The following is a 20216-nucleotide window of genomic DNA, read 5'->3' on the forward strand; positions in this document are numbered from 1 at the left end:
CACCATTTTCCACCCTGTCTTCGGCCTTAATTGCAGTTCCAATCTAACGCTGCTTCCTCTCTCCGTGGTATTTTGAGCCTAGAGATGAACCTACACTGCTTGGCAGTGCTTTTGGCTGCCACTTCAGCATCAGGGGCCCATTGTAGCTGATGGTCATATCATACATCCTTGCTCTTGATTGCAAAGAATTCTGAAATATCAAGGGAGGAGGTTGAAATCTCCTGCAACAGATTTGTGTATACAACTTGAGACAGATTCTTGCCCAGTTACTCACCCTGGATTCAGCTCTAGGTGTGTCCTGAAATGTTGGCGTGTCTCATATAAGCTTAGAAACACAAATCTCTTTCACTCTAGTTTCTTCATTATGTGCTGCCTCCATCCATAAGATGACCCCTTTGGAAGCATAAGTATCCTGCATTGGTGAGGCTGTGGATGGAGCTGGGGAGGGTAGGCTGGACCACTGTCAATCTTGAATGCAATTTTCATGAAGGTCTTAAAGTGCACACTTGGTGACAGTCTTTTTATCACCATGCTTCTTCATGTTCTTGCCCTAAAGTCTCTCCTGGTGGAAAAAAAGATCTAGCTGGGTCTTGTAACCCATGGCATCCAAATCAACCCTTCTCCCTTCCCCTGCATCATCTCAGTGGTCTCCGTTGTCAAAATGTCTTCCTTCAACCAAGATCATATAGACTTAATGTGCACTGGATGGTCTTTCCGCGTTGCACAAGTGAAGCAATATTCTTTCCAGTTTATACAAACTTACAGAAATGCAGCTTTGAAAACCAATATGATGATTTTTACCATCAAGTCTTGAATCCCTCAATAAACCAAGAGGCACAGATGCAACCAGAGGTCACTCAGCTGTCTTCCGCATCTCAGCGTTATTGACTACAGAGAATTCCATCTTATTGTTTTATAATATTCTGGGATTCTTTCCTGTTTTGTTAGACAATGAGGTTCTTCCTTCAAATTGAAAACCAAGTACCACTGCTTTCCTTGTGCAGTGGCTTCCGTGCTTATGGAGTTATTTTCTTAGCATAACTTTCTAGAATATAGCTTAAGAATTTTTTGATACAGTAAGATTTTGTGAATTGCAAGGGGTCACACTCCTCAATTATACCTATCACAAGCTGAAAATATTATAAGTGAAGAAGTTTCCCTTAAATACACTAACCCACCAAAGACAGCGGCTGGGCTATTGGAATTTTTTTTAATCAGTTAAGGTGTTAACAGATAAAGTGTTTGGAGCAAAGCAAAGGTTTCATTGCTTATTGGCAAGCTCCGTAGACTCTGTGTGTAGAAGAGTGGTTCAAAAGCTGGGAGACATTGTCTCTGAAGGCATTTTGGTTTATACTGCATTTGAGGTATCCCTCCCAGTGTCCCCTCCTATCTTGTTTTGTAGTGTCCTAAAGGTGTCTGTGTGGCCCTCTATAGAAAAGGTCGGGTCTTTCTAGCCATACACATGGAAATAACTGCAATAGGACTCCCTCCCCTGCCTCAGAGTAAGAAGGCAGTGTAGTAACAAGGTCCCTCTCCATGGTGCATAGGCACAGGAACAGATGTTGCCTAGATTTGTCTCTTTCTTTGTGGTAGAACCAGGAAAAGACTCGTCGCAGGAATGGGAAACGACGCAGGAATGGAAATGATGTAGAAAGCAGAAATGACCTACTTTTCAGGAAAATAGAAAATTTCTGCTAGAGACAAAAGCCATACAATAGAAACCAACTAAACAACCAACTAACCAACCAACCAACCAACCAACCAACCAACCAACAAACAAACAAATGAGGTCATTATATCCCCCATTTTTCTCCTCCTTGGGCCCACAGCCTCACAAACATCCTTGATCAACAGTCCAGCACTCTGTAAGGCACCATCAGGACTTTCCTCCACTGTTCACATGACTGACAGGAGCTATGGAACTCTGCAGCAGGCCATCTTCAGCCATTTCCCATTTAAAGATTGTATGGAGAACCATCAGAAATCAAGGTCTATTTTTGTTTTTGTTGTTGCTGGTTTTGTTTTAATCAGAGATGAAACAGGATGGCTGCTTTTATATATCATCTTAAGCAGATCATGAGCTACCTGGATCGTTGACTAAACATTATTATACCCATGTCTACAAAGATGTTTCCAGAAGAAATTACAATCTGTACAGGTGGGCTGTGCAGAGCAGATGACGTGAGGGCTGAGCAGGACAAGAGGCTGGAGAGCAGTGGAATATGCTCTGTCTGCCTGTATGAGCTGGGATATTTATCTTCTCCACATCTCCATCTTCAGACTAGTCTGGGTTCTGTATTATTATTGGCTTCCTGGCTGTTGTGAGGGTTCATGATTTGCCAAAGAATGATACCCCAGACTCAAATAGTCTGTAAAAGCAAAGAGTGTATTACTCTGCAGATGGAAGATCACAGAACTTCTCAGCCTCCATAGTCATGGGAACCATCATGTTACAATGCACTCATTATTTACATCTACTTCTGGTCTATCAGCATCCTCTGGGAAAGGAAGTACTAACGTTTCTAGAGTTGTCCCTTCCACAACAGTGTCGTCTCACTAGAAAAAAAAAAAAAAAGGTCAATGTCTGAATTGGCTTGGGAAGTGAGTACCTCAGTTACTGGAATGTTCTGCATAGCTGAGAAATGTTGTCCATCTGCCAACATTACATATGGGATAAACGCGTTATCACTTAACACCAAATTACACCAAGCATAATCCCATTTTCCTTTGAGAATTTCAAAGGCATTCACAATTCTTCAGGGTCATTATCATAATCCTACTTCTCAATGCAGAGCTTCAGGGGCTGTGTGAGGAAGCCCTTTGTAAGTGGCAAAGAACTGTGGGCATGTGGAGTTGCAGTGTTTCTGGTTTTTTTGATGAGAAGAAACTGCATTGGCCAAATTTATCAAGACATGCCATATCCTGAAAGTTCTTTTTTGAGGTAGTATGTAACAACAACTCATTTATATGTCATTTACCTCTTCCTCAAGAAAGCAAAATCAAGAATATTAAGCCAAGCATGGCAGCACACACCTGTAATCCCAGCACTAGATCGGCAGAGGCAGGAGGAGCTCTGAGTCTGAGGCCAGCCTGGTCTGAAGACTGTGTTTAGGACAGACAGAGGTACACAGTGAAACTGTCTCAAAACACTAAGAACAAATACTACAATAACAACAAGAAACAACAACAAAATATGTAAAAGTTCCTGTCTCCATATTTGAAGGTGTTCCTAGTGAACATACTGTAATTTTAATATCACAGTGTTCAGCTCTAAGTCTCTCAGTATGCATCAACAATAAAAACAAGGCTAGTGATAACATGAAAGCATTTTCTTCACAATGAACAAAAGTACTCTGCTTCTATGAATTTAGGGATGGTGGAATCTGGAAATGGACCCAGCACTGTTCCTGAAGGGCTCTTACAGACGTCCATTGCCTTGGGAAAGTCAATTACCCTTTCTGAAACCTGTTTTCCTCATAGATGATGAAAAAGCAGTCATTTCTAAAATCCCTTTAAGGCCTAAAATTTCTATGGTTTTTATGCCTTGGCCCCCTTTTTTGAAATTATGTTGCTTCATTTTCTTGAAAAGTTCTTGAGCTAAAAGAAACTATATTTCTGAAGTAAAATGATATAGAGTGAGACTTTTTTCAGCATCTGGGATGTTAGCTCTGTTGAGACCAAGGATTGGGAGGTATCTCTCACTTTAAAGGGCCCAGAGCTTCTAGAGAACATACTGAAAGAAGGCAGCAACTTTCTGCACCCTCAACACAATCAGTATCCCTAGAGTAGGCACTAGCTTTGGAGCATGGCACTGGTGACTTAAGATTTAGATCAAGTGTGGTGGCTGAAGGAAGATAAAATATTGTAACTTGTAAGTTTAGGAGCCCACGGCCCTGGCCTGGGACTGAGAACAAAGCAGAACAGCCCCCAGGCATGCCAGGGCAGGGCTGTAGTTAAGGCATTCCTAAGAACATCTTGACTGTAAAGATAAAAAGGTATGCAAGGACCAGCAGGGCTATATTATCTAAGTCAACACCATCTGGCCGGAACCTCCCCTCTGTCTATTGCCCCTTGGAGCCGGGTAAAGTCATACATCAACTGGTTGCTATGTGAACAAAGATAAGCCCCCAGCCCACAGGAACAAAGTCCCGATGCCCTTTCTGTTAATGTTTGAATAAGCCAATAGTGTGTCTCTATGCTAAATTCCACACCCCTAAGCCCCTTTACCCCATAAAAACCCCTAGCTTTCAAGCCTCGTGGCCAACATCCATTATCTCCTATGTGGGATGCATGTCTGTCCGGAACTCCGTAATTAAATGTCCTCATGTATTTACATCAAGAGATGGTCCTTCATGATTTTTTGGGTGCACGCCAAATCGGGAATTGGGTGGGGGTTTCTCCACTAGATCTAACAGTGGCTAATGCTGAAACCCACAACTGGTCAAAGTGAAGAGAACATGAATGAAGAGTGCTCAGTCAGAAATGGGACATTTCTATTACACCCCTCTCCCCAGAACTCAGGAACCATCTTGGAAGACAGAGCAGAAAATTAAGGAGCCAGAGATCAGGAAGGACTAGGAAAAACTGTCTTCTGGATATGACAGGACTACTTTACTCATGAACTCACAGATGCTGTGGTTGCCTGCTGAAGACCTAAAGAACACCAAACTAATAAGTATCCCAGTATGGGAAGGAGAGGCACTCATGAGTCCCCACTCCTAGCTGAGACACTATTGCAGTTGGTGGCCTCTTGGTCAGAGAGAGGTAGTTTTCTTTAAGAGAATGGTCCCTGGTGGATTGACCACACTCTGGTGGATAGCCCCAAGTTCTTAAGTATATGAGCAGAACATATTGTACTCTCTAGGTTATTTTAAAAAAGAAAGATAAAGGTGGTGGGGGAAGGAGGTGAGACATGGGTTAGGGGGAAGTTAGGAGGAAGAGTTAGGGAGGTGAAGATGATCAAAATTATCAAAGACTTAATAAAATAGTTTATGTAATGAAAAGAAGAGGTAATCTGAAAGGTCTTCAGATTAGAAGTGGGAGGACTATTCTGTCAGGTGCCCTTCCCCAAACCAAGTCATTTGGGACTCAAGAGAAAGAAAGATTGAGGGGTTGATGGTATTTGAAGGGTCTTTCCCTATGCAAGTGGAATTTAGTGTGTGTGGAGCTGTGGGTGGACTCCAATGTAGCCACCAGCAGCTATGGGTTCCTGGGTTTCTGGAAAGCTGGGGATGGATGGGAAGGATGGTGAGAGAAATAACAAGCCAAGACAAAGTTCTCTGATCAAGTCTCAATGTTTACTTTTTGAGTCTGAACTTAAAACGGGGGGGGGGGGGGGGGGGAGAGGGACCAATCCCCCACTATGCCAGGATCTTGGGGCTTGTCAGGATCTCTTCAGGACAACAAGCTCAGGCTGCTCAGCAGGTAGTAGCATCTTGCAGGAAGCTGCAGATGGGGCAGACAATAGACTTTTTCTAGGTTGGAAGACTCCACCCTAGGTGGGCTAGCCGCAGGCTGTGGCAAAAACAAGATCTGATTCAGCCCACTCAAGGCTGGGGGAGGGCACACTCCAGGGTTGAGGAATCTCATGGACTATATCTCCATGGAACATAAAAATCCTTAGAAAGATTCTCTGAAGTTTCACATGAAATCGATTACTATTGCCTATTCTTCCCTAGAACTGGGGGCTGGTGACCAGCTGTGGCCAGGCCCAGTGGTGGAGTAAAAAGACAGAATAAAACAGTTTGCACTCATCCATACTGACATTGTGGTCTGAAAAGGATTAATGTGATTTCTGTAGATAGGGGGTCCTTCAGGAAGGTCCTGGGCTAGGGTTACATACAAGAAGGGCTGTAACAGGGCAGCAGTTTGTCAGATGAGATATGAGGTGAACAGCCCAGATAGCCAATGAGAAGTACAGTGGCACCCATGACCTGAATGTCTTCTCTTCATCTTGTCCTTTCCCTGTGCCTGGATCCTAGGATATGCAGAAACAGAAAAGGTGGTCGCCTAAAAGGGTTCTGGACCTCCTTTTTCTATAGGTACTTGTTATTTTGTCTGTGTGTTTATAGCCAAGGAAACAGGCAGCGTTTGAATTTTTAGCCCAGTAGCTGAGTGATCTATCATACATTTTATTGGACTTCCCCCTATGGTTTTGTATATTGCATTTTCTCTGGCCTTCTTCAGTTGCACAATCGAATGTTGCTCTATTTCCATAGCAGCAACAAAATGAGTAAATATCACTTCTTCACTAGATATGGAGATGCCCCTGTTTGTTGGTAGGCTCTACAGGTGAGGATTCAACAAGTTGAAATATCAAGCCTTCAGAAAAACATCCCATCTGTACTGAACACTTTTTGCACCCCTATACTCTGAACAGTACAGCACAACAATTTACTCAGCATTTATGCTATATTAGGTGCTCCAAGTGATCAGGAGATTGTCAGAAGTCTGGCCTACCAGGTTGCTCAGTGGTTCAATCTATGGTTTTCCAAACAAGACCACCACAGTTCCAATTTTTTGAATGCATAGAAATGCTAGACAGGATTGATAACCCATATATATTTCCAACATGGGAAAGCAGAGACAGGAGGTACCAGGATTGAGTAGGCTAGTTACACTGGGTTTGACTGAGAAAAAAATGTTATAGAGAGGCAATCGAGAAAGATTCTGAGGATCAATCACAGCTCTCTACATACATGTGGACACTGACATGCACTCACGTACATTGAAACACAGAAGCACACATACATGTACATCAGACAAATAAAATATATATGTAAAAAGAGAACAACAACTACATTATGTCATTTTATCTAAAGGACTCCAGCATCTGTGGATTTGAGTCTTCTCAGAACATCCTGGTCCCACTCTCCTGTATGTACCAAGAGATGATATCATATACAATGGGAGGGCAGTTTGTGGTAAGGTAATGAGAAAAATTTAACTATAGATTGTGATGTATTTCAACCATGAAATTGATACTTTGGGAAATTTTCTTCCTTAGATACATAAGGGAGTAACAAACAAGAAAGGGTATTTCCTAAAGAAACTATGTAAAAAGGAACCTACACATTTAAAAAAAAATGACTTGATAAAATTTTGTCCCTGGAAAATTATGGCCTTTGAAAGCAAGACAGACCTGGGTTAAATTCCCAGGCCTCCCATTTGTCACCTGGGGCAAATAAGATGCATGAGATTATCTGGAGCCATACACTGCAGCATGACTAAAGGACAGTCAGTAAATTCCTAATTTCTTCTCTTTACTCTTGGTCTTAAATACAAATTTATCTGATTTTTATCATTCTTGTTATATATAGTTTTTAAAATATACATAAAATGCATATACATTTTACTTAATTGGGTTTTTAATAAAAAATATATAATTCCATATAAATTAAAGAGGAGTATAAATTATGTTACTGTGTCCAGTCCCACTATCCTAATAGATCCATCATTAGCATTTTGCGGGGACATTTTAGTGGAGGACTCTTTCTCATACTTTCTCTTCACTTGGACAGCATCTTTTCTTCATTACTCTGAAAATTGCCTTTGCTTCGTTCGAGGCAACTTTCGTTGCCAGAATGGGTGTGGTGAGTGGTGTTAGGGGACTTTAATAATGTATTGTCAATTTCGATTCCAAGGCAAAACTCTGGTCTTCTAAATAATTTCTTTCCCTCTGGGCATCTGGCTTTGCAAGTGGGACAAGAAAGAGAGCTACTTGCTGGACTGGAGACTGTTCATGATGTCACCTTGAGAGCTCTTCATGTTCAGAACGAGTGCAGTGTTTGGGTCAGTAGAAAGTCACATGTCAGAAACTGTCAGCTTTTCTCCCCCATCACTCCTTATTACATAAGGGTGTTTGCCAAGTTCCCAACATCTTTATCTCCCAGAGGCTGGGTCCCAGGCAGATTTGCTTTCTTCTTCTCTTTCTGTTTCCAAATCCATCCTTCTTTGCTAATGTCTTCTAGGGAAGTGTTTGGTGAGTTTCACAATTGTTGGTCTCAGCCAAAATTTTACAACCCTGAATTATAATATTGATGACGTCAGAATCAATGAGACAGAAAAAAATCTACACCTGCATTTGATTTAGAATAAAATACAATGAGATCTTAGTCATGGAAGTTGACATGTTATATTCCAAAGATCATCAAAAGCCACCATCCCCTTTGGTTTTTTTTTGTACAGATTGGGACTTAATGTCTATGAAATGATGTCTTCTGGTTTCCTGTGTTAGAACAATAATGACAACAGTATTATGCATGCATCTGCTGGACCAAATTCTATTTGGAGCATCTCCTACACATTTAGTTTTATTTGATCCTTGCAACAATCATTTCTGGGTGAAGAAAATGATGGTCATGCGTGTTAGCTGACTTTGGAAAGTATCACCTTTGTAGTAGCAAAGTTGAATTTTAACCTAGAACCATCCTCCTCTGGATCTTGTGTTCTACTCTGACCTTAGTTTTATCAAGTAAAAGAGAATGTCCTGGTCATATGTCATGCAGGGAGATGGCAATCATTCTGGGCTCCCCAAATCCTTAATCCAAGGGTATCATGAACTTTCTTCCAGCACATGGTTGAGTAAGCATGCTGTCTAAGGAAGGATGCAGTTGTAGTCAATATGTTTCATGTAGCCTATTGAGAGGCAATCAATTGTAAAGGCAATGAAGTGTTTTGTATGGTGCAACTATGTGTGGTGGTTTGAATAAGAAAGGTACCTTGGGTTCACTTGGTCCCCAGTGGATGTTGCTATCTGGGGAGGTTCTGGAACCATCAGGAGGTAGAGCCTTGCCAGAGACTTGTCATTTGGATGGGATTTGAGGGTTTGTAATACCTCATCCCTTCCTGTTCTCTTTCTCTCTGCTTTCTGCATGGATGAAATATGATCAGCTAGACTCATGCTTCTGCCATCATGAGTGCCTCTTGCTGTGTCTTCCTTGCCTTAATGGACTGTTCTTCAAGAACTGCAAGCCAAATATAAACCCTTTCTCCTCTAAGCTGCTTTTGGTCAGGTTGTTTTATGACAGCAACCAAAAAGTGTCTAGTGCATCACATCATCTTAGCATTCTTCTCTGATTTCTTTGAAGGAATTTGAGCATCTATTCAAAAATTGGGACTTGAAAAATTTCAATATTCAAAAGTAAAAGAGACTCAAGAAGTCTTTAATGTTTATTTTGTTTTTCTCTTTAAGTCCTTCGTTCCAATTCTCTGCTCCACTTCTTCGAAATGTGTCACAGATCATCTGTTTGGAACTCACTGGCGAAGGGGATTTCTGCTTCACATGACAGAGATGAGGAATCAGATATGTAAATGTACAACTAGAGTAGAATGCTCAAACTACTTTAAAAGTGCTATGTGCCAGTTACTACGGAAGCATGGAGGAGGGGCCTGATTTGGAGGGAGAGGACATTTAACTAGGTACAAGGGAAAATGACATTTGGTTTGCTCTTGACAGAAAGAAATAAGTCTGGCAGTTAAGGAACAGCACAGGAGAAGATAAAAAGGGAGGAAACTGTCCAGGTTGCTAGCAAGCATGTCGAGCTTCATATATGTCTTCATGTGTTGAGGATGTGGGTAAAGGATACTGACAGAGGATCAGACCCAAGACTGGAAATGTATACCCCATGATAAGGACTTTGAATTTTATGTCGAAGACAAAGGAAGTCATTGAGGAGTTTTCAGAGTCTGATAGGAGACTGTGAGGAGGGGCCCATTAATGAAGACACACAGAAATCAATACCATTACTACTTAGCAGTTTTGGTTAACAGGATTTGTTGGCAACTTGGATGTGGTATTGATAGAGGTTGGAAGATGTAGAGGATAAAGCCCCTGGTTTCTACCACAGGCATCTTGTACGTGAGGTAAAGATGGGGCAAGAAGACAAGGCTTAGTCTTACCTCTGAGAAATTCTCCTCGTAAAATCCCAGCACTTGGGAGGCAGAGGCCGGCAGATGAATCTGTGTGACTTTGATGCCAGCCTACTCTACACATGTAAGTTCCAGGCCAGTCGGGGCTGTATAATGAGACCATGTTGAGAAACAAAATCTTGAATTAACCTTCAAAAAGCATCCTTCAGTTTGGCCCTAGTCTCCTCAATGAGACTAGATGCTCCAGCATGAGATTATAGATGCACTAAATTTCAAGTAAGTAAAAAGACACTGATAAACTGCTCATTATACCAAATGTCTGCTCCCTCTCCCCCTCACCCTCTCCCTCTTCCCCTCTCCCCCTTCCTTCCTCCCTCCCTCCCTCCCTTCCTCCCTCCCTCCCTCCCTCCCTCCCTCTTATTCTCCTTTCTCTCCTCCTATATTTCCCCCAGAGCTCCTAGCATTACAAAAAGCCAAGGTTCCTTTCCTGTGGCATTGTTAGAACCTGAAGATAGTCTCAATATCTGAAATGTTAAAATAAATAAATAAATAAATAAATAAATATTCATCAAATTCACACACTGAAAGGAACTAGATGGCTTGTGAGAAACTGAGCCCCACCCTCTTCTTCTGAGTCCTGCCCTCTTCTCCTTGCATCCCGGTTCTTTTTATTCTGGTATGATATGCGTTTTGCTGTTCATTGCTGTATGTCATGGGTTTTGCCATTCTTTGCAGCATAATGACAAGGAAGCTGACTGCAGCTCTGTTCCCAGCACAATACTCCCTGCTTCACAAAAGCCCTTGGGATAAGAGAATCAAATATAGAATTTGCTAAAGGGCACAAACATTGGCAGTACTCAGCTATCCAAATCCAACCAAATGACATTTGGGGAGATGTGGGATGTCACAGATGCCACTCAGCTTTCACAACAATTGCTAGTGCTTTTCCACTTTTCTATCCTTTTTCTTTTTTTCCCCCCAAATGGAACCCATATTTGACTCAATCGGTTACTAACTTTCACTGAAGGAAGAGACAGGGGAGATAAAGTGGCTTTGTGCAGATGACATGGCTTGTCGAGGTGATGACCACTACTGTCTTTGTCCATGGAGTTCTTGCTTACGAAATCAGTGCAGCTTCAAGCTGCATGTCTCCTGCTTCCTATAAACACTAGTGTTTCTCAAGATCACTTGCATCTGGGGTGGGGGTGGGGTGGATTAAGAAGGAGTAAAGTCTGCAATTTTAGGGGACCCTACTCTTCCTCCTCCTATTAGGGTGTGGCAATATTCACAGCTGTTGTTATACACCTGCCTACCTCTGCACTGCTCAACAGTTGGAGTAGCCATCAGCCAAGGCAATGGCTAACCTCAAAATGGTGACAGGTAATCACGCCATGTCTGATTGGGAAAACCACAGATTCATGCATTAGCATTGTAATTCTAAGTCTGGGCTAAGGTAACGGGTCATGGGAAAACCAAGTACCTAAATTAAGCCATAAGTAATCTACACACATTCCCAAATGTCTTTGTCAAGGAAGTTATCCTGTGGACTGTTGGAAAGCTCGGGACAGGAAACCAGGCCCTATGCAGATAAAGCTTCAAGCAATACCAGGCACCTACCAGCTGGGATCCAAGGCAGCTTAATGAAGTTTCATTCTCTATCCAGCATCTAGGTAACTCCTGTTATGTAGTGACAATCCCCTACCTCTGTCACACAGCATAGGCCACATATTGATGGAATCCATTTCCTTATAGGGCAGGGTCTCCTCTTCCCTCAGAATCCTTCAAGAGTCCTGGTATCTCACGTTGTCCCTAAGGCCTGAAACTCTCCAATCCCAGAGTCCTGCTGGCAGGCTGGTAGGATTCTCCTTACCATCCTTTAAGTTGGTTAACACATATTGCTAAAGCTTCCATATACTTTAGTCTGTATCTTAATTCTTTTTACAACCAGAATATCATTTTCAACATCTACTGAAGTTAACTATTTCTCAACAAAAGAAATCCTGTATGACCGCTTGAGAATGAACATTCCAGAACAGACACGGACATAAGAAGCAAGCATGATTATTTACAGCCGGGTGAAGTCATTTGTTATAAAAGGAAAATTTCACGATAATTTTCAGAAGAATGAAGGTTAGGTAAAAAGATAAGGATGGATCAGATTTTCTAAGTACAAGGCCAAGGTCGGATAGAAGGTACTGGGCAGGCCCTACTTTCTCTTAACAAAAAAGACAAATGAAGAAGGAAGAGATGGAGGGAGGGAGGGAGAGAGGAAGGGAAGAATAAAAGAAAGAAAAGCAAAAACAAAATAAGTGCTATCTTAGTCAGGGTTTCTATTCCTGCACAAAACATCATGACCAAGAAGCAAGTTGGGGAGGAAAGGGTTTATTCAGCTTACACTTCCACATTGCTGTTCATCACCAATGGAAGTCAGGAGTGGAACTCACACAGGGTAGGAACCTGGAGGCAGGAGCTGATGCAGAGGCCATGGAAGAATGTTACTTACTGGCTTGCTTCCCCTGGCTTGCTCAGCTTGCTTTCTCATAGAACCCAAGACTACCAGCCCAGGGATGGCACCACCCACAATGGACCCTCCCACCCTTGATCATTAATTGAGAAAATGCCTTACAACTGGATCTCATGGAGGCATTTCCTCAAGGGAGGCTCCTTTCTCTGTAAAAACTCCAGCTTGTGTCAAGTTGACACACAAAACCAGCCAGTACAAATGGTATGTAAATTTTAAATGCAAGTTAAAGATTCAGGAGGAAACCACTCACCCTGACTGATGAACAGCTGCAATCTATAGCTTAGGAATGCTTGAAAGTTCTAGAAAGCTAGGCCATCCAAAAGATAATGGAAGAACACTCTTCAAAACACACAAACTGTCACAATCAATTTCTATGCCCCTCCTCTTCCTCCCATAGTCTGCATTAGGTTTGGGGGTTAGGCAGAGGGGAGGAGAGCGGAGATTACATTTTACTAGGCCTCCCACAAACTGTTTTGGACACATTTTCATTTGATTATCAAAATTCTCCCACATCAAAGATAGTATTCCACCAGTACTTTAGGGAATGAAGAAACAGGAGCCAAGAGAAGCTCAGCGAAGTCGCCCAGGGCCATGAAACTATGTATTAGTGCAGAAATGTGGATCTGGGTCGGTCTGATTCAAAGTCTCGCTGTGGAACACCGTGGGTGCCTAGCAAATCCCCATTTATTCAGGACTCACATCAATATTAAACACTCTTCTTCCCCAGCCAGACCTTTCCCTTGTTGCTGGTTGAGTGACCGTGCTGTTAGTCACCGCGGTGGAAGGAAACCTTTGTGACAGTTAGTGGTCTGTGCTCATGTAGGGGATGGGGAAAATAAAGCGAAGTCGGCTATTTGCATAAATAGAATCCAGTCGAATGTCAGCAAGCACACACTAGCAACAAACGTGGAAACAAGACAAAGGCAGATAATACACCTCTGTTGCCTCATACACACCCTCGTCCCCAGCCCTGCCAGGGAGCATGTCCTGTCAGATAAGCCCTCGCCAGACAAACATTGTCACTTAACTTAAGCCCATCACTCTGATCCCGATTGGGTCCAGGTTCAGGCTCAATGCCCAATCATGAGCAGAAATTGCTTTGACATGTACCTGGCTGTGATAACCAAGTCCCTGCCTCTACCCCTGCCCCACTTGACCCCACGGCCTCATATGTCAGAACCTGACATCCCAGGTGTCAGCTGTGACACTGAATGTGCAGCTCGGGGGAAAAGATGGACACTGACAGCAAAGACTTTGATGCCTGCTCCACGCCTGGCACCAGGAACGGACTTCTGCCTGAGAGGAATATGCTGGATCTACCAACTGCATGTCAGAGAGGCTGGGAGAGCACCCGTCGTGCTGGGTGCGGTGGAGTCTGGAATGTCTGATTGCTTAACCATCGTTCTCTCCTTGGGTCCTCTCCTGGAAAACTCTGAGTTAGTCACTATGACTTTGACAACAAGCAGCATTTTCCCTGTCTGGAAGATACAACATTACCAAAGAGACATCGAAAATCAGGAGCCCTTGACCAGTGGTTCTCAAACTGTGGGTAGTGACCCCTTCCCGGATAGGGAGGTTGAACAACTCTTTCACAGGAATCACATATCAGATATCCTGCCTATCAGATATTTACATTAAGATTCATAACAATAGCAAGATTACAGTTAAGTAGCAATGAAAATATTTTTTATGGTTGGGGATCACAACAATATTAGGAACTGTATTTAAGGGTCTCAGCATTAGGAAGGTTGAGAACTACTGCCCTAGACTCAAAGCAGGAAAATTAATCAGAAGCCAACAGTGAGCTTTTGGTGCGTGCAAGCTGAAGTGCTTTGTGTATCTTGCAACAGTTTCTCCTGAGTGGGGAGGGATGTATTTCAAGACTGTAAGTAGATGCCTGTATTTCCTGCACTCCAGCTTTCTGTTTATTTGCTCATTAGTGTGTGTGTGTGCACGTGTGTGCGCGCGCACGTGTGTGTGTGTGTGTGTGTGTGTGTGTGTGTGTGTATACATATGCACAGGTGCACAGATGCTACCGTGCCCATGTGAAGGTCAGAGGACAACGTTTAGAAGTCATCTCTGTCTCTGTCTCTATCTCTGTCTCTGTCTCTCTCTCTCCCTCCCTGCCATTTTGGGCTCCATTGATCTAACTCAGGTTATCAGCCTTGGCACAGTATATACACTTTTATCCACTGAGCCATCTAACCAGACATCATTCTCTGGTTTTTTATACCTATTACAGTTGAACTTAAAAGTTAGTCAGAGTAAGACATTAACAACAGTTCCCTGAATATTCTTGCATCCCCAGAATTATACTTTTTGTGAAAAGCAGAATTTTCACAGTTCGAGTAGACAATGCTCTTCTTTGGCATATCTGAAAGGGCTCCTCACTGTGTTTGAACTTTGAGTCCATCACTTAGTGAAGAAATGGTACTAAAGTATAAGCTCTATGATGCCATGTCAGTCTGACAACCAAAACAGCTGAGCACTAACGAGCAGGTAGTATATACAGGACAGATACACTGGACAAAGGAATGATTCATGTCCTGATAGTATCAGATCTACTCATAATGATGCACAGTTTTAAATGTGGTGTAGGAATGTCTTGTTGCACATTTTCAAACTGAAGGGGATCACTGGTAACTGAAACCCTGGCAAGGAAGGACTATAGTACTGTGGTATATGATTTTATTGTTACAATAGTGCCAGGTTCACATAGGAACCTACTTATGACTATATATCCACTAATTAAACGGAACATCTAGGTTGTGGCCCTGGAATTTTGTCTGATAAATGCTATGGCAACCTTTTTGTCCCTTTTATGGCATTCTATCTATCTATCTATCTATCTATCTATCTCTATCTATCCGTGTGTGTTCATAAGCTGGTTTTGTTCTCCCACTGTATGTGTCCTTGAGATCCAACTCAGGTTGTCAGGTTTGGCAACAAGTGCCTTCGCCTTATGAGCCATCTTGCTGGCTCCAAATCTTTCTTTTCATGACACTTTTCACCTGGAGCCACAGACTTGGGCACAGAGCATTGAGCACAGACTTGGGCACCTTAGGTACCTTTTCAGTCCCTTGCTTTAATCTCTCCTGACATATCAGGACAAATGCAGAGACAAGTCAGCTCTCCTATGTCCTGAGCCTGCATGGGATGCCCTTCACTGTATTCTATGGGAATTCTAAGAGTATGCAGGTTTCTGGCTGAGCCACACTGGTCTTGGATTCTATGAGGGCAGGGTCTTACCACGATGGTGCTGAGTGACCTGGGGTTGGTGACTGCATGATGGGGTGATGAGTGGAATGGTTACAGGAATCTCCTGTTTATCTTTGTGGGCTGCCAGAAACAATATACATGGCAGTTCCCAGACTTTAGAATTTTAAGGAACTATTTAGGGCTGTCATGTAGTCATCAATGTTACATTTCATCAAGCAATCGTATAAAATACCCACTTTGCTATCATTACCGCATTATAAAGAAGACATTTTTATGTACAATAGCAGAGTTTCTCAAGAATAAAAGTTAGTATAGGTTATATATAGATATAAAAGGTTATAGGGCTATCTTTACATAGCTCATCTGTCATCACAAATGCATAAAGATAGCATCAATCACCTGTAAGAGCCTTTATTCCAATGATGCAGTGGTTGGTGGGGAGCCCTGATTAGGATGTAAAGACCTTCGATTAAAAGTTGGGCTACCCAAGACACAAGCTTGAAACCACTACTCAGAAAGTTACAGCGTCTCCAGGGTATTCTATGGCCTCCTCCACGGGACAGAGTAACAGGGCCCCCAGAAGGTTGTGAGGATTGAATAAGGCCCTGAGTGCAAAACATAGACAAAGAAATACCAAGCCACTTATCCTTTAGATAAGAGGACTGGATGAAATGAGCTGGTGTCCCATTCAATTCTGTTTTCACAGGAAAGTAGCCCAAATCACAAACAAACATGAATTGATAGACATTTCTCTCCTTTCATTTCCCTCTTTGCCCCATCCTCTCTTCTTTTTCCTTCCTTTCTCTTCCCTTCCCTTCTTGAAGCATGGTCTGACAGTAGCCCAGGCTGGCCCCAAACTCAAGGAAATTGTCTAGCCTCAGCCTTCCAAGTGCTGAGAGAGAAAATTCTTCCTTGAAGACAGAATGTCTTTTAACTAGACAGAACCCTACAAGACCTGGGATAGATCAGATTTGGGGTAAACCCTGGCAAATTCCCTATCTTTATCTATCTATCTATCTATCTATCTATCTATCTATCTATCTATCTATCTATCATCATCATCTATCCATCCATTCATTCATTCATTCATTCTGCAGTTTTTGTGGATGTTTTCATTTCTTCTCCTCCCCCCACCTTTCTTCTGACTCTGAGTCTTATCTGATGGAGATCTTCTGGGAGTGATAGACCCATACTCCCCCAACTTATCAATGGGCCTCACATTTGACTTAAGCTCCCTGGCAATCCCTTATATGCAAACTGACTTTCACATTAGGTATATAAGCCAGAGATAGTTTAGTCAGAAGAAACATTTTTTTGAAGTTCAAAGTATGATTTGCAAGCACAGCAGGCTCGATGCAGCGAGCCCCAGGATGGCTGCAGGTGCAACTACAGCACCTGTTTTTTCCCAACTCTTGGCCTTCACCCCATTTCTAGAATCCCAGTTCAACTGTTCCCAAAAAGCACGTTTATAGATAATTCTGTCAGCCCCAAGAGATTCTGGAAGGCTGACAATTGTGTAAGTAACACTCATGTGTGTGTGTGTGTGTGTGTGTCTGTCTGTCTGTCTGTCTGTCTGTGTCTGTGTGTGTTTCTCTTCAGTGAAGAGTGACAATAACCCACATGCTAAGGAGCCAACAAGGCCCTATAGTGTTGTAAAGGTCATCTTGCCAAAATAAAAGTGCAGCTGACAATGAGCATCCACCAAGGGAGGGGCTTTATCAGCTCCCACGGGGAAGGAATGCTGGAGCCAGGCAGATCTCATAGCCTCACCATTATTGTACCCCACACCAATTAACCAGGCAGAGAAAGCCACACCCAGCTCTCATATCCCAGTCCTTGGAAATATGTGTTCAGTGGTTCAGGACTGTGTGGGACTTGGATGTGGACAGTGGTTGGGGTTTTATTGAGGCCGACCTGGAGGAAGTTTGTAGCTGTCAATCTCAGCTTTTTAATCTGTCCCTCTAAGGCAAGCTTAATGTACATCCAAGAAGTCCATGGTATAGGTTTCTGATCTCTTGTCATTTGTGGGACTCCCTGTTTGTTTGTTTTTTTTATTATTTGAACATGTAAAATAGAAGCTTTTATTCTGAACCTGAAAGTTTCATTACTTTCTTATGGACAGCAGTCCGCCCAAAGAGGCATCTGTATAGCAGCTGAATAATCAAAAGGATGAAATGATTCAAATGGCAAGCACCCCATTCATCCCTTTACATCCTGTTCCCACCTCCTCTGAGGAAGACTTTTTTTTAAAGACTTCAGGAACCCGCTGAAGATGCAGGAATGAAGTTTAATAGGGTCTACTCTATGCTTGCTCACCTTGAGGCCAGAAGGGACACCTGCTGTTGGAAAGAATGACAGTTCATATAAAAAGAGAAAGAAACAGCAACGGGGCAAGCATCACCAGACACACTGTACTGTGCTGACATATCTCCTAGGAGAGTAAGGCCAAGGAGTGGTACCACCCACAGTGGGCTGGGCCTTCTCCAATCAATCACTAACTAAGAAAATACTCTACAGGCTTGCCTACAGCCTGATCTTAGCAGGGCATTTTATCAGCTGAGGTTCTCTCCTCTCAGATGACTACAGTTTGTTGCATAAGCATTCATTGGCCCTGAGTTCAGATCTCCAGGACTCGTGGAAATCTGGGTGTGGGGACCTGCATCTGTAACACCACTCTGGGGACGTGGGGCAGGCAGAGACAGACAGATCCCTAGCGCTCACTGTCCAGTCAGTTTTAGCTGAATCCATGAGCTCTGGATTCAGTGAGAGAGCCTGTCTCAAAAAAACTAAGGTTGAGGGCAGCTGAGGAAGATGCTCAAGCTCACCTCATGGCCTTGACATGTGTGTTCAAGCACATGTGCATGCACATGTGCACACCTACATGAACCAATACACTGACATGAATATGCATGCACACACACACACACACACACACACACACACACACATAAACATGTAATACGTGTAGCTTTTACTGAGGCTAATCCTATAGTCTTTGCCTCATACACTAGGTAGATTCTCCAGTGAAATAAAACCAATGGATTCCATTGTAGCAAGCATCTGTTATAATGAATTGTTTGACCCTTTTTCTGCAAGCCTGAGTTTCAAGACACTCAAATGTATAGTTTTAGTTAGATCTGATGGTCTGAAACTTAAGGAATGGATGATACAAGCTCTCAGCCCATCTAAAGCCTAACAGCCAAGGTTTCTTGATGATGCCAATTCCAACACCAGGGCAGAGCAAAATAAGACATCTCAGCTCCAGCTCACAGCAGAAAAATTTTGCCCTTCTCAAATCTCCAATGGGTGAGTTGCGACCCACCCATCCTGGAGAAGGCTTTCTGTTTTACCCAGACTACTGCCGAACACATGTCTTTTCTGAAAACCCTCACAGGTGCACTCAGAAATGATGAACCGAATGTATGGGCAGTCTGTAACCTAACCAAGCTGACATGAGATCATCACAAGAGCCCATCTGTGAGAGAGCCCTAAGGGACCCTGGAGGAGAACACCAGCTAATTGGAGGCTCTGCATAAAGGAGTACATTCTGTTTACAGTAAGTTCCGCTCCCTTCCCCCAGTGTCCTCATCCTTTTGACGTGAAAGAAATGTGATTTGCTGTGGTGTTTGTGGTTATTGCCACGTTTTGTGAGTAAGAGAGTAAGTGCTGCATCTGTGTTTGAGAAGGACAAAGTGACCAGAATTACCAGGAGGTCACACATTTTCTGGTTTGCTCCAACCAGTAGCAGCAGAGCTGGCTTTTAATCTAGGTCAGAAACCCTGCCTCACTACCTTGATTTCTGGATTCCTGTAGTCATGAGTCAAAAAGACTCCAACAGCACCCATAGCTGGTTGTTCAAGGGGCCTTTCGGTATCTTCTATTGAAGACATCCTTTCTTCTTTGTGAAATGGTCTTCCACATGAACACAGACTGGCATCATGGGAATAGAGTGTCCAAATCCCTAAAATAGGTCCCTTGGAGTAACAGAAATGGGGCTACTCTGCCCCCTATGTTGTGGTTTTTAATCCATGTACTCTATACATCAAGGACACAGTATCATATAAAGTTATTGCTTTATAACAGTGGTTCTCAGCCTTCACCATGCTTCACCCTTTAATATAGTTCCTCATTGTTGTGGTGACCCCTAACCACAACATTATTTTTGGTGCTACCTCAAATCTGTAATTTTGCTACTGATAGGAATTGTACTGTAAACACCTGTGTTTTCCAATGGCCTTAGGCAACACCCGTGGAAAAGTCATTTGATCTCCAAAGGGTTGCAACCCACAGACTGAGAACCACTGCTTTATAAAATATGCAGGATCCTAGAAACAGTGCTCTATTACTGCAAGGTATCATTTCTAAGCTGACGTTGACTTCCAGGATTCCTTTTACCCTTGGCAGTGACATCAGGTGCAAGTACTTGCTCTGCAAACAAGAGAACCTGAGAACACATCCCTATTAACCAAAAAAAAAAAAAAAAGCCCAATCTCAAGGTGATATAGCAGAGAGCAATAGAGGAAGACACTGGATATATGTGATATGTGATGCTGGGCTCTGGCCTCCTCGAGTGTACATAGGCGTGCACACCTGTACACTCATG

Source organism: Mus musculus, chromosome 1 (assembly GCF_000001635.26).
Source record: "Mus musculus strain C57BL/6J chromosome 1, GRCm38.p6 C57BL/6J".
Lineage (NCBI taxonomy): Eukaryota > Metazoa > Chordata > Mammalia > Rodentia > Muridae > Mus > Mus musculus.